General features: G+C 48.0%; 1 long non-coding RNA gene across 1 annotated transcript; it reads left to right on the top strand.

Moving 5' to 3' along the window:
- Nucleotides 1–895: 895 nt before the first annotated feature.
- Nucleotides 896–6,127, top strand: LOC107183821. The gene is made up of 4 exons (XR_001514620.1): nt 896–931; nt 2,308–2,377; nt 3,660–3,928; nt 5,010–6,127. It is a non-coding gene; the product is annotated as an uncharacterized LOC107183821 (long non-coding RNA).
- The last annotated feature ends 6,545 nt before the right edge of the window (nt 6,128–12,672 follow it).

Here is a 12,672-nt window from a genome sequence, read left to right as displayed (position 1 = left end):
GTACATCATACAGTGCTTGGGCCATGGTAGGTGCCTGCCTGGTCAGTGTGGCTTCGTTGGCAGGCTTGCCTTCTTCTCCCTCTTTCCTGGAAAAATGTATGATTTTTCTAGGGTGAATAAAAAAAGAGCAAGGGAAAGGCACTACAGCTGTAGGGCCCGCAGCCCTCCTCAAATTCCCGTAGCAAAGGAGAAGCTATTTCTGATTCTAGTTGTGCTTGGAGACAACAAGGATGCAAAGAGAAGCCCTGTGCCCTGCCTGGCTGCTTCTCAGGAGTCATAATCACCATGACACCGATTCTGACCTGGGAACTGACACCAGAGACTGCACACACAAGCAGGATGGGGCTGTGGTGGGCTCGAAAGGACATCTGGGAATCTGGGCCGGGAGCTGCACCTTTGAGAGGGGTGTGACCAGAGGAGGTAGCCCTAAGGCCCTGATCTGAGAGGGAGGGTAGGATGGTGACTTCCACCTGCCAGGAAGGCCAGCCTATCTCAGGAGACAGCCACAGTGGGATCCTAGGTTCAGCTCACAGCAACTCTCTCCCTTCTCTTGCTCTTCCCGGGAAAAGCAAACCAGGTGGGTTGTCCCATTGGCTGCTCAACCTGCCCTCTTACCCACCGGGAAAGAAAATGGCTAGAGAGAGAAGGCAAGTGGAGTGCATTCATTCATTTATTCAACTAATCTTTATTGAGTATGTATTTCCTCCACATGTTTCCCAGGCCATAGGCTACTTATGCAGGCCTCACTTTATTTATTTATTTATTTATTATTTCATCCTCACCTGAGGATATTTTTCCATTGATTTTTAGAGTGAGAAGAAGAGAGGGGGAAAGACAGAGAGAAATATCAATGTAAGAGAAACACATGGATTGGTTGCCTTTTGCATGAGTCCCGACGAGGGCCCGGACCAGGGAGGAGCCTGCAACTGAGGTATGTGCCCTTGACTGGGATCAAACCCAGGACCCTTCGGTCCACAGGCTGATGCTCTATCCACTGAGCAAAACCGGCTAGGGCCAGGCCTCACTTTACCAACAGCACACTTACTAGCAGTGTGACCCTAGTCAAGTCACTTAACTTCTCCGGACATCAGTTTCTTGTATAATAGATAAGAAGTTGCCTACCTGGCAAACAGCAGGCATTCAATGAATATTGCTTCTCTTTCTTCCCTACCTTGTACTCCTTTCCAAATGTTTGCTGAGAGAAGGAGGATCGGAGGCTGCCAACACTCATTTGCATGTGATTTTATGTAAATGTTGGGTGTCTTTTAAGCTGGGGAGGTGAAAAGCTGCCAGAGGCCCAATTTTGTCTTCACTTGCTCTACTAACCATGTCTGTTTCAGTTATCTATTGCTGCATAATGAATTGTTCCCCCAAATAGTGGCTGAAAACTAACAATAATCATTTTATTGTTAACTCTGATGGTTTTGCAGATTAATTGGATGGGTAGGTGGTTCTCACTAAGGATCCCTTGGGCAATTGAAGTCAGATGGTAGCTGGAGTTAGAGTCATTTCAAAGGCTCCCTCACTTGCAGGGCTGGCATTGATGCTGGCCTTTGTCTGGGATCTCTGCAGGGGCTGTCACCCGGGCACCTACATGTTGCCTCTCCATGTGATCTGGGCTTCCTCACAGCATGACAGCTGTTGCAAGAATGAGAGTTCCCAGAGAGCCAGGTGGAAGCAAAAATATTACTTCTACTATAGTCACAAGTCTGCCTCTGCCTAGTGGGCTCTCTTGCTCTCCCCCTCTCCGCTCCTTCACCAGCAGCAGTGTTAACATGGCAACGTTGGGAAACACGGTCACAGCTCCTTCTTCTGAGTCCAGTTTAAGAACCCATTGTGGCCCTCGAGTCAAAAAGTTTGCCCACACCTGGGCCCTAGTTTCAAGTGGAGGAGATATAGACTGTATCTCTTAATGGGAAAATCACCAGGGTCACATTCAGAACACGTGGGATGAGGGCTCTTGTTGGCAGCCACCTTAGAAAATACAATCTGCCACACCGCCCAGCTAGGAATAGCTTCCCGAAGGCTTGTGGCTTGACTCCCAGGGCTGAAACTGCTAATGCACGGAGAAGACTAGGTTCCTTGATAAAAGGCTTTGGGTGTGAGGTTAGGGGTGGGGGAAGGATTCAGACACTGCCAAAATAGTTCTTGAAACTTTGGGATTCCAGAATTGGAACAGATTATCCCAGAAGGCAATAGGGCAGAAACATGGAGAAAGGGAAGGACAACATAGCCTGGTGCTGTGGGAATTTATTAGGTTTAGGAAAGAGCAACTAGTCTTTCTCTGGTGTTCTCCACTTCTTGCAGGAGACCTACTTATGCTCCTTGAGGAGGATCCTGGGAACTCAAAGGATGGGGAGCTACACTGGGGTCAGAGGTTGGTGGCACTGACCCTGGCATCAGGTGGGGGTAGCTTCAGCCTTTTCCCCAACATCCCAATTCCACCCCAAAGTGGGTGGGCATTTCTATCAAGAGATGATAGGCTGGTCTCTTCTCTGATATGCCTGGGATAAGCCCATGTCCGGTATAAACAGAAATCACCACACACGTCTACCATTCAACCTGTTCCTAAAGACTTAATAAATAAGAGAGTGAGTTTGGAATTAGTCTTTAAAAAAAGAATCCTCTGGGCAGAGACAGAATAAAATATATGGAGCTCTACACGATCATTCCCCATGGAAAATAAAAGAGGGAGTTCTCTCTGTTCCACCCCGTGTGAATGAGACAGAGATTAATCTATTGAAGTCAAATGTATAAATTATACATGGACAGGAACTGGCCCGGGCATAAGGTGTCTGATAGTGTGCTGATGGAAATGAAAATGAGGCTTGAAAGATCAATTCTGCTTTTAAATCAGCTCCAGTCCTGCTCATGCCCCTGGGCCTGCCTGGCAGAAACAACCTGACTTATCAAATTAGAAAACACCCCATTCCCAAACCTTTGGAACATGCACCTTCAAAGTAATTGCTAATGTTTTGGATGAGATTTCTGTGCGTCACCAGGAATAATAAAAAGGCAATAAAAGTTTGAAGGCCCATATTTTTGCTGCCTGATGCCAGCCAGATGTAAATCAAACCCATCTCTTCAAAGGGATAGACAGGAAGTTTTATGATGTGGGCTATTATCTGCCAAGGGGAGAGGGTGGGTCTAAGTCTGGGACAAGTGTCACTTGCAGTCCAGCCATTCCTGTGTGACTCTCTCATTTAACCACTATGGGCTTACTGCTCTTCCATTCATCTATCCACTTATAAATTCATCTATCCGTTCAATTAACTTTGTGATACTATGTGCCAGACACTATGCTACACACACATTTGGTGTTCACTAAATATAATTAGTACAAAGATGAATATAGCAGTTCCCTGTTTTCAAGAAATTCCAGATCAAAGATACATACACAGGTAGCTTGCAATACCACCTTGTTCGTGTTAAACCAAGGTGCTGTGATCACAGGGTTTGTAGAGGAACAGGTTTATAAAGGAATAAAGATTGTGTTGCCTGACAAAGAGGATTACTCCTACTAATGATCATCTGGCCAATGTGTCCTCTGAGAGTCTTTAAGATGACCTCTGCTGAAAGAGTAGAAGAGGAAAGAAGCTTAGGTTGCAGCCAGAGCTACTTAGGTGAGATAAAACAGAACCCGACCATGTATGTTGTAGGTGGACCAGTGAGACAGCGATGGTCGATGGTCGATGCAGCTCCTAAGTTCAGAGACTTCCCCTGTTACCTCCAGGACCTTGCAGGGGGCTGGATCAAAGAAGGTGCTCTCTATAGTTTTCTTTAACAAAGAAAGAAAGAAATGCTCCATTGCCTGGCGTTATTTCAGGATCGAGCGGACCCTGCCCTGTTTGTACAAGCAAGGCGCACACGTACCTAACAACCTGGTGCGGGGAAAGATATGGCCCTTCCTGGTCTGATGCTGTTACTTGTATCCTTTTGAACTGATGGCTCACTTCCTTTTTAAAACAATGCTATCCAGGATATAATATACATGCAGCAAAGTCCATAAATCTTAATCAAACATCCCAGTGAATTTTTCCATATGTCCACACCCTTGTAACCATCAGCAGGTCAAGATCTAGAGAACATTACCTGCTCCAGGCCAGGCTCCTTCGTGTGCCCTTTGCAGCCCTGCATGGGAAACCACTGCTCTGATGGCTCTGCAAACACTTTCTGTAGGGTCTACCTCCACCTTCCCATATGTGTGAAAAGTTTTCAAAGGTAAATTCATCTTCATTTTAGTAAAAAATATTTTTATTGATTTCAGAGAGGAAGAGAGAGAGAAGCATCAATGATGAGAGAAAATCATTGATTGGCTGCCTCCTGCGCACCCTACTGGGGATCAAGCCTGCAACCTGGTCATGTGCCCCTGAGCGGAATAGAACCCGGGAACCTTCAGTCCGCAGGCTGATACTCTAGCCACTGAGCCAAACCAACTACAGCATAACAAAATTTAACAGATTGATTTTATTCCTCCCAACATTAGAAAACATAGACTCACTAAATGTCAGCTCAGGCTGGGGTTTTGCCCATCTAGGTCTTCCTTTTCAGGAGGTAGGACTTCTTTTTAACATCAATTTATTCCACAGACCCCAGAGAAGACTTGCTCCTTCTTAGCGCCTTTTGATTAAGGAAATAATGACCAGTGGTTCCCAGGACTGGGTAGAGGGGAAATAATGGGGAATTAGAGTTTAATGGGTACAGGGTTCCAGTTTGGGAAGGTGAAAAAGTGAATGTGGATGTCAATTTCATGGTACATTTTATGTTATGCTTATTTACCACCAAAAAAATGAAAAAAGATAAAGTGTCACTTAAAAAAAAGAAAATAAAAAAAGAAAAATTCCTGTGAACTCAGTGACTGCTTTAGAGTAAAGTTTTATTTTGTTAATAGATTCTATGTTCGTTTGGAAAACATATGGTTCATGTGAGCATGAGAGCTAGTCTCTTCCCAACAAACAGACTGCTTACGGTACGTGCAAAGATTCCTAAACCTTAGCAATGCCTGCAAGACCCCTGCCTCTTCCCAATGTCTGTGACCCACCATTGAGATGAACTCTTCATTCCAGCACCTTCAGTTGAAGACACTGAAGCTCAGAGCGGGGAGTGTCTTGTCCAGGGTCAGAGAGCCGGTCTGTAACAGCCAGGATAAGACTCTGGGCTCAGATCCCGCTAGCAGGTGCTCCTGTCTCGGCACCACCTCTGTTCTGCGCTGGCTGAAGACCACATGCGCTATTCTGAGCCTCAGTCTTCTGTTTCCTGCAATTACTTAGCCAGATGTGATTCTCAGCTTGGAGACTCCTCCCTCGCCTGTCCCATCGAGGCAGGAAGTAGGATGTACGGCCAAGAGATGGGGGCCTCCCGATTCCTTTGTAATTTGACTCTGGAGCTCAGTGGGGCAGTGGGGGCTGCTACCGGCTCATTCTTATCATCAAGGCTGTGTTATCGCTCCTGTGAACCAGGGCAGATGCACCTGGAGGCACACTGTTCAAAGGCGAAGGCTGAGAGTCGAGTTTCAGGCCAGAGGTGCTGTCAGAGGCGAGAGTGGGTGCCGTGGCTATTTCGGCGAGAGCTGACAGTAAGGACTGCTTCTCTCGCACAAGCTGTGCATTTTGTATTGTGGGCTGTCCTGCCTCCGCTTCCCTTTCCCAGGCTTGGTGGATGCTGCTGCTCCCCAACCCCCTCCCTGATGCTGCTAAGGACATCCAATTAATTCGGGATAATTTGGTTCATTATAAGCCCTTAGACTGGAACAGCGTTTTCTCTGAGTGCAGAGCAGCCTTCCTGGATTTCCTCAAAGGGACAAGGCTCTGAGTGTAAGAGGGAAAAGAGGGCAGAATCCTGCTTATCTGCCCAGTTGGGTACCAAGGAGCTGGTGAGTGCTTGAGACAGGCTGGGCTGTGCTCACTCCAGCAAAACCCACCCTTCCTGGTGCCCCCACAGTCCTAGTTAAAAAGATGATGGCAATGGGGACGTGGCAAGACACCCCAGCAGGAACATCGGGCCACCCTTGGGGCCTACCAATAGGCGCCATCCTTGTGGGGCTAGAGATGTCAGTTCTGTGCCCAGTGAGCCCATTTATTATTATTATTTATTGATTTGTTGTTGTTGTTAATCCTCACCCAAGGATATTTTTTCCAGTTATTTTTAGAGAGGGTAGAAGGATGGGAGAGAGAGAGAGAGAGAGAGAGAGAGAGAGAGAGAGAGAGAGAGAAAGAGAGAAAGAAACATCAATGTGAGAGAGATACATTTGATCTGCTGCCTCCTGCTCACCTCCTTCCTACTGGAGATCAAGCCCACAATCCGGGCATATGCCTTGACTGGGAATTGAACCAGCAACCTTTTGGTGTATGGGATGATGATGCTCAACCAACTGAGCCACACCAGCCACTGCAAGTAGGCCCATCTTGATGACTGTGGGAGTTCCTGCAGGGGTCTGGGGGAAAGGAAGGCCCTAGCTGTGGCCAAGACCCAGCAGGGCAGATGGTGGGGTCCACTTTATAAAGAGCTTGGTTTTCAGTGGAGAAGAAACGCTTAGGAAAGCCAGGACCTGCCCAAACAGGGTTCGCTCATGAAGGAGTGCTGGGCCATGGGAGCAGGCTGGGGCAAAGGACTAGGAAGAATTTCAGAATCGGACAGCTGGGACTGGACTCATAGCCATGCCTTGTCCCTGCTGTGACTGTGGCTTCCTTGAGCTTTATTGTCTTTGGTGAAGAGCAAGATAATGATACCTCCTTCTTTGGATTGTGAGAACAAAATGGGGTGTCAGGAGGTCTCCAATATGATGGTTAAGGGAGGAGGCTCAGCAGCCAGACAGCCTGGGTTACAGTCCTTGCTCCACCCCTGTGCCACCTTGGGCAAGTCACTTCATCTCTCAGTTCAAGCTTCAGTTTCCTTAGTTGCAAAATGGAAGTAACAATAGTATCTGCCTCCTAGGAGTGTTGCGAGGATTAAATCAGCACTTACTAGTAGAAGAGCCCTGGCCAGTGTGGCTCAGTTGGTTGGGTGTTGTCCAGTGCTCCGGGAGGTTGCTGGTTCGATTTCTGGTGAAGGCACATGTTGGATTGCAGGCCGATCCTCAGTAGAGGGCATTCAGGAGGCAGATCAATGTTTCTCTCTCTCCCTCTCCCTTTCTCTCTCTCTAAAAATTCAATAAACTAAAAAAGGAGGGGGAGGTGAAGGAGGCAGAGGAAGAGGAGGAGGAAGAGGAGGAAGAGGAGAGTGCTGGCACACAGGAGGTGCACAGGGCATGTAAACTATTATCACTTTTATTAGTGATGTGTGTAGAGTGCCCAGCACCCTGCTTGGAACAAGCATCATGAAGACTCTGATGTTTATCCCATCCCCACCCCAAGAGGAAATGAGCTGCCTCTTCAGTACCACTACAAGAATGTAGACTTCCATACGACCCTTGAACTCGTGAGCATTGGCGGTTATTTTCTTCTCGGGAGTGGGGACTGTGAGGACTGAGGCATTCTTGTGTCTCCACACCTCTCCTAGCACCTGGGCCGTGGGAGACACAGAGGGAGGGCCTGCAGGGTGGGCGTGGGGGCCATGTTATCCGGATGTGGGGGAGGACATATGTCTAGATGAGTGAGAAGGTGCCTGTGTTGGTGAATGGCTGCCCTATGAGCTGGGAGCAGCAGAGCTCATGCCCATCGAGGGCCCAGGCCTGCCTATTTCTGAGACACTGGATTCTCCCAAAATCCTTAGGACATGCAGAGGAAAGAATTGGGATGGAACAGAGAGGGAAATTATGCAACTATCCCCCTGTCCCTGCTCATCTTCCAACCCCCTACCCAATCCCCCACCCTTAATTAATCACCAAATCTGCAACATTAAAATCTCCAGAGGAGCTGTTACAAACATGGAATGCCCGGGCCTCATCCCAGCCCAATTAAATCTGAACTCCCTGGGGATGGGACCCAGGCGTACATATGTTCTTGTCAAATCCTCAGTGTGTCACCAAGGTTAAAAATATCACATCGGCTAAGGACAGACACTGTTTCAGAGTCTCAGGAACTGCAGGATTGAATGATGTGTCTCCGTAGCCCATCGACCCAGGTTTCCAGCATTGCTGTCCTAGAGGGGGATGCAGGGAGTTACTGATGTTTACTGGGTATCCTCCACCACAAAGCCCCTGGCTGGGCGTTGAAGGGAATATGCCAATAACCCACAGCAAAGACCATAATAACAACATTTATGACGTGCCTATTGTGTGTCTGGCACTTCAGACATTTGCTAACCCTCACAAAAATCCACAAATTGTTTGCCCCCATTTTAGAGACGAAGGATTAGCGATGCTATCATCACCCCGCTCAATTTCACCCTCATACGCACAAGACTGCTTATTACACACATCTGTGAGTTTGGGATTTTTTTTCTGGTCAAGGGACCTGAGCTTTTTTTTTTTTTCTTTTTAAATTGATGAAAGAGAGGAGAAGGAGAGGAAAGATAGAGAGAAATATCAATATGAGAGAAACGATCGGGTTGGTTGCCTCCTGCCTGTGCTGTGTATATGCCCTGACTGGGAATCGAACCTGTCACCCTCTGGTGTATACAGTGATGCTCCAACCAACTGAACTACACTGGCCAGGGCGCATGCAGGAGGCACCCACTCACAGAATAAGCTGCAAACATCTTCAACCAATGATGGATGGGGTGTTGGTGGATAAGCACCCCAGTTTTCACACCTCTTGGCTGGGATTAGCTCTGAGATGTATGCTACACCAATGATTCAAACGTTGTTACATATAAGATCACCTGGGAAATATAAAAAAAATTTTTTTATGCCCAGGCACATCCCAGACCAATTAAATCTGAATCTTAAAGCTCTCAGGTAATTGCAATTTTCAACCAAGTTGTGAAGCTACAGTCTACATCGACGACCAGAGTCTCCCAGAAGGATTGGACTAGTTACCCGGTGTGGTAACTTGCTTGATAATGCACCCTGCTCGGGGTTCCCTCCTTTCCCTGTCTCACTTCCCCCTTTGCCTCCCAGAACCTTCTGGGGTCACCTCCCAAAACATTTCGATACTGAATCCTGCTTTTAGAGTCTGCTTCTGTGGGAATCAAAGGAAGCTGAGATCTGGAAAGATTAAGCATCTTGCCAAAAGCCTCACAGCCAGGACTCGGCAGAGCCAACATGTGAAGTCCTGCTCTCCATAGACTTTGTGGTACGAAGGAAGAAACAGGTATTCAGAAAACTATGATATAAGACAAAGAGAAATGAAAGGTCAAATAGACCTTCAAACAAATGCTAGAGGAACATTTAAAAACACAATGAAACAATAACGGAACAACACAAAAAAAACCCCAACAACCCAGCCCTGCGACTAAATATAATGGGGAGTCAGGAATGGCTGCATGAGTTGGAATCGGTTATGCTAGGCGAGAGGGATTTCCCTCCTGGAGATATGGGGCAAGGTCATTGCCAGTGTTGGACCAGCAAGAACAGAGGCCCAGGGACAGAGTCCAGGACAGACTTGGATGAGTGAGTGGTCAGCGGGGATGTGACGTGAGCTGAGGGCTAGAGGACGTGGATGGTAGGCTGAGATGGTCCCTGGAGATCAGGAAGTTCCTTGTCTCCCATGGTCCTTCCTTAACCTCCCATGATGGATCTCTTTTTAAGGCATGGTTGGGCAAGGGTCTTCTCCTCTCTGTAAGCTTTTACCCAGACTGTGAGGCAAGGGGCCAACCCAAAGTCACATCACCGGACACGGGTGGAAAGGGCAGAAAGAGGTCCGCTGATGTCCAGTCCTGATGGTGAACCTGGGCAGCTTATTGAAGGAGAGCCTCCCTCATCACCACCCACCTCTCTGCTGCTCACAGCATGAGCTGCTCTTGGTCCAAAGGCTAAGTCTGCACCTGCTCCAAAGCTTTGTCTCTGCTGTTCCCCCTGCCTTGAGAACTCTTTTCTCAGGTCTCAGACGGCTCCCTTTTCCCCATTGCTCAGAATTCAGGTAAAACACCACTTCCTGGGAGAGGCCCTCCTGGGCTACCTTCCTCCTCCTCTTTTCCCTCCCCACTAGTCTCTCTCGCAGGCCCTCATTTTCTTTTCTTTATCGCACAGAACATATTTGAAATTCATCTTAAGTCTATTTCTCTTTCCTTCCTATCTTGTCAGTCTGCCCTTCTAGGCTGCATGGGAGCAGGTAGGTTCATCTCTGCCACGTGTGTGTGTACCCTGAGCTCCCAGATCAATGAATGACCGAATGGGACAGGTCCTGAGGGTCATGCAGCAGGGGCTGGTGACCGGAGTGGGTCCCGGTGAATCCTGGGGGTGGGAGGAAGTGGAGCTGTCTTTGCTCTTCCACACTGCATATGTGGTGATGAGCTGTGCTCAAGTGGCCAGGGTGGCCTAAATGAGCAGTTCCTAGCAGTGACCAATCAATACTGATAGAGGAGCTAAATCAGGTTAAGACCCAGCTCTCCCCGGTTGGTGTCATGCCATAAATGGCTTCCCAGCAGCCCAAGGTCAAGGGTGCGACTTTCACCCCACTCCTATCCCCCACTACCAACAGGGAGCCCCTCCCTGCTGCCCAGGAAGCATGCGTGCGTGCTCTGGGCTGTTGCTCTTCTGCTGCCCTGCCTCCCTTTCATCCATGCATTAGAATGCCCTTTCCTTCTGCATTTTATTTCTGTGCCCAAGGTCTGAGGTGGTCACGCACACGCTGACATTTAAAGAGCCAGCTGAGAAATCAATCAGTGTGGTCTGTCCTTCAGCGCCTCAGGAACCTGCGCGGCTGAGCCAGGCCTCATCTGGCTCACACCCCATTGATTTGTAATGGTGTCTGTGGGCTGGTGACATTATGTGGAGAACCCTCTTTGAGGAAATGGGAAGCAGTATAGCAGAGTAGTCAGGAGCCTCGGGAGCCAGGCTGCTTAGACTTCAATCACAGTCTCTGTCATTTGCTGGCCATGTGACCTGAACCACTTGCTCAACCCCTGGAGTATCTGCCCTATAGGACTGTAATGATGACAGAATGAGTTAATAAATGTAAAGCAGGAGAAGGACACCTACAACATAGTGATATATATCCCCTATATAATAAAAGCCTAATATGCTAAGTTTCTGGTCATTCGGTCAGCCATTCAGCCAATCAAAGTGTAATATGCTAATGATATACTAAGGCTGCTCAATCACTTGCTATGATGAGCACTGACCACCAGGGGGCAGATGCTCTGACCAGGAGGTTAGCTTGCTGCTGGGGTCCGGCCAATTGGGACTGAGCAAGATGGGCTGGACATGCCCTGGAGCCCTCCTGCAGTCCCTTCACAGCTGGCCAACCTCCTGCAGCCTTCCACAGTCCCAATCATACACCCCTGGGGTCCCTCGGCCTGGCCTGTGCCCTGTTGCAATCCAGGACCTCTCGGGGGATGTCAGAGAGATGGTTTTGGCCCGGTCCTGCAGGCCAGGCTGAGGGACCCCACTGGTGCACGAACTAATCTCTATCTCTATCTCTATCTCTATCTCTATCTCTATCTCTATCTCTATCTCTATCTCTATCTATCTCTATCTCTATCTCTATCGCCCTCTCTATCTATCTCTATCTTTATCTCTAATCTCTCTCCCCCTCTAAAATCAAAAAGCGTATCATCTGGTGGGGATTAAAAAAATAAAAGTAACTGAGCATTTTCCAGATATCTCTTGGCCATCAATATGGTTCCTTTAGAGAAGTGTCCATTAAGGTTAATGAGCTCAGTCTCAGAACGAATTAAACTCATAAGTCAAGGCCCCACTGTGTGTGTGTGTGTGTGTGTGTGTGTGTGTGTGTATGTTATTGTCATTGTTTTTGGACTGGGGATAGAAACAGTACCCACTTCCTAAGATTGTTATGAGGACATAATGAAATAACTCAAGTAGAATCCACCTAGTATGATGTAAACACTCAATAGATATCAGTTGTGCTCACAGCTTAAGGAGACACAGCCTGTTGAATATAAGCCAAGGATAAGGATCCCCTGAATTAATGATAATCATTATGAGAAAAAAGGGGGGTTTGATTTATGAATTAATATTCTACCTAACTTTTGGCAGGAAGATGGCCACCAAGAGAGCAAGGTAAGCCTGCTATGAGTTGCCTGGGAGTCGGGCAGTGGGCAACTGCTTTGTCCCAAGGAGTTTGTCCAGTCTGCCATGAGATGGAAAGCCATCTGGCCCAGGCAGGGTCACGGGTCCTCATGTGACTCCCAGAGCCTGCTTAGGGAGCTGGGAGGGGTAGAAATCCTCCCCCAAGTAGGACCCAGGCTCCCAGTTTCAAAGACAATGTCCTTTTTATATCTATCCAGTGCCTGGGCCAGGACCTGATCATATGCCTGTTTGGATTGAGGGCAAAGGGGAGAGAGGGCCAGGAGGGAAAGGATTAAGAGTTACCCAAGTCCCAGAAACATGACCGGAAACAGACCTCAGGACTAGAGTGTGACAAAAGAAAAGTACCTGGAGAAAAGCTGTGTCTGCAGGAGGGAGAGGGGAACCAGCCATAACTGGGCTGTGGGCTGTGAGTCTTACATACATTCACTATGCATGGAAACCCCTGGGAAGATGGAGCAGAAATGGTGTTTGAGTCACATGGCTTATAAATGGAGAAGGTGGGCTTTGAACCTACGTTTGTGGGTTCCAGAGCCTGTTTTTCCAACTGATGGTGCTGGTCAGTACCTTGGGGGAACACAGCC

Source organism: Myotis davidii, unplaced genomic scaffold (genome assembly GCF_000327345.1).
Source record: "Myotis davidii unplaced genomic scaffold, ASM32734v1 scaffold363, whole genome shotgun sequence".
NCBI lineage: Eukaryota > Metazoa > Chordata > Mammalia > Chiroptera > Vespertilionidae > Myotis > Myotis davidii.
Note: the sequence above shows the minus strand (reverse complement) of the source record. Positions and strands in the feature narration are given on the sequence as shown.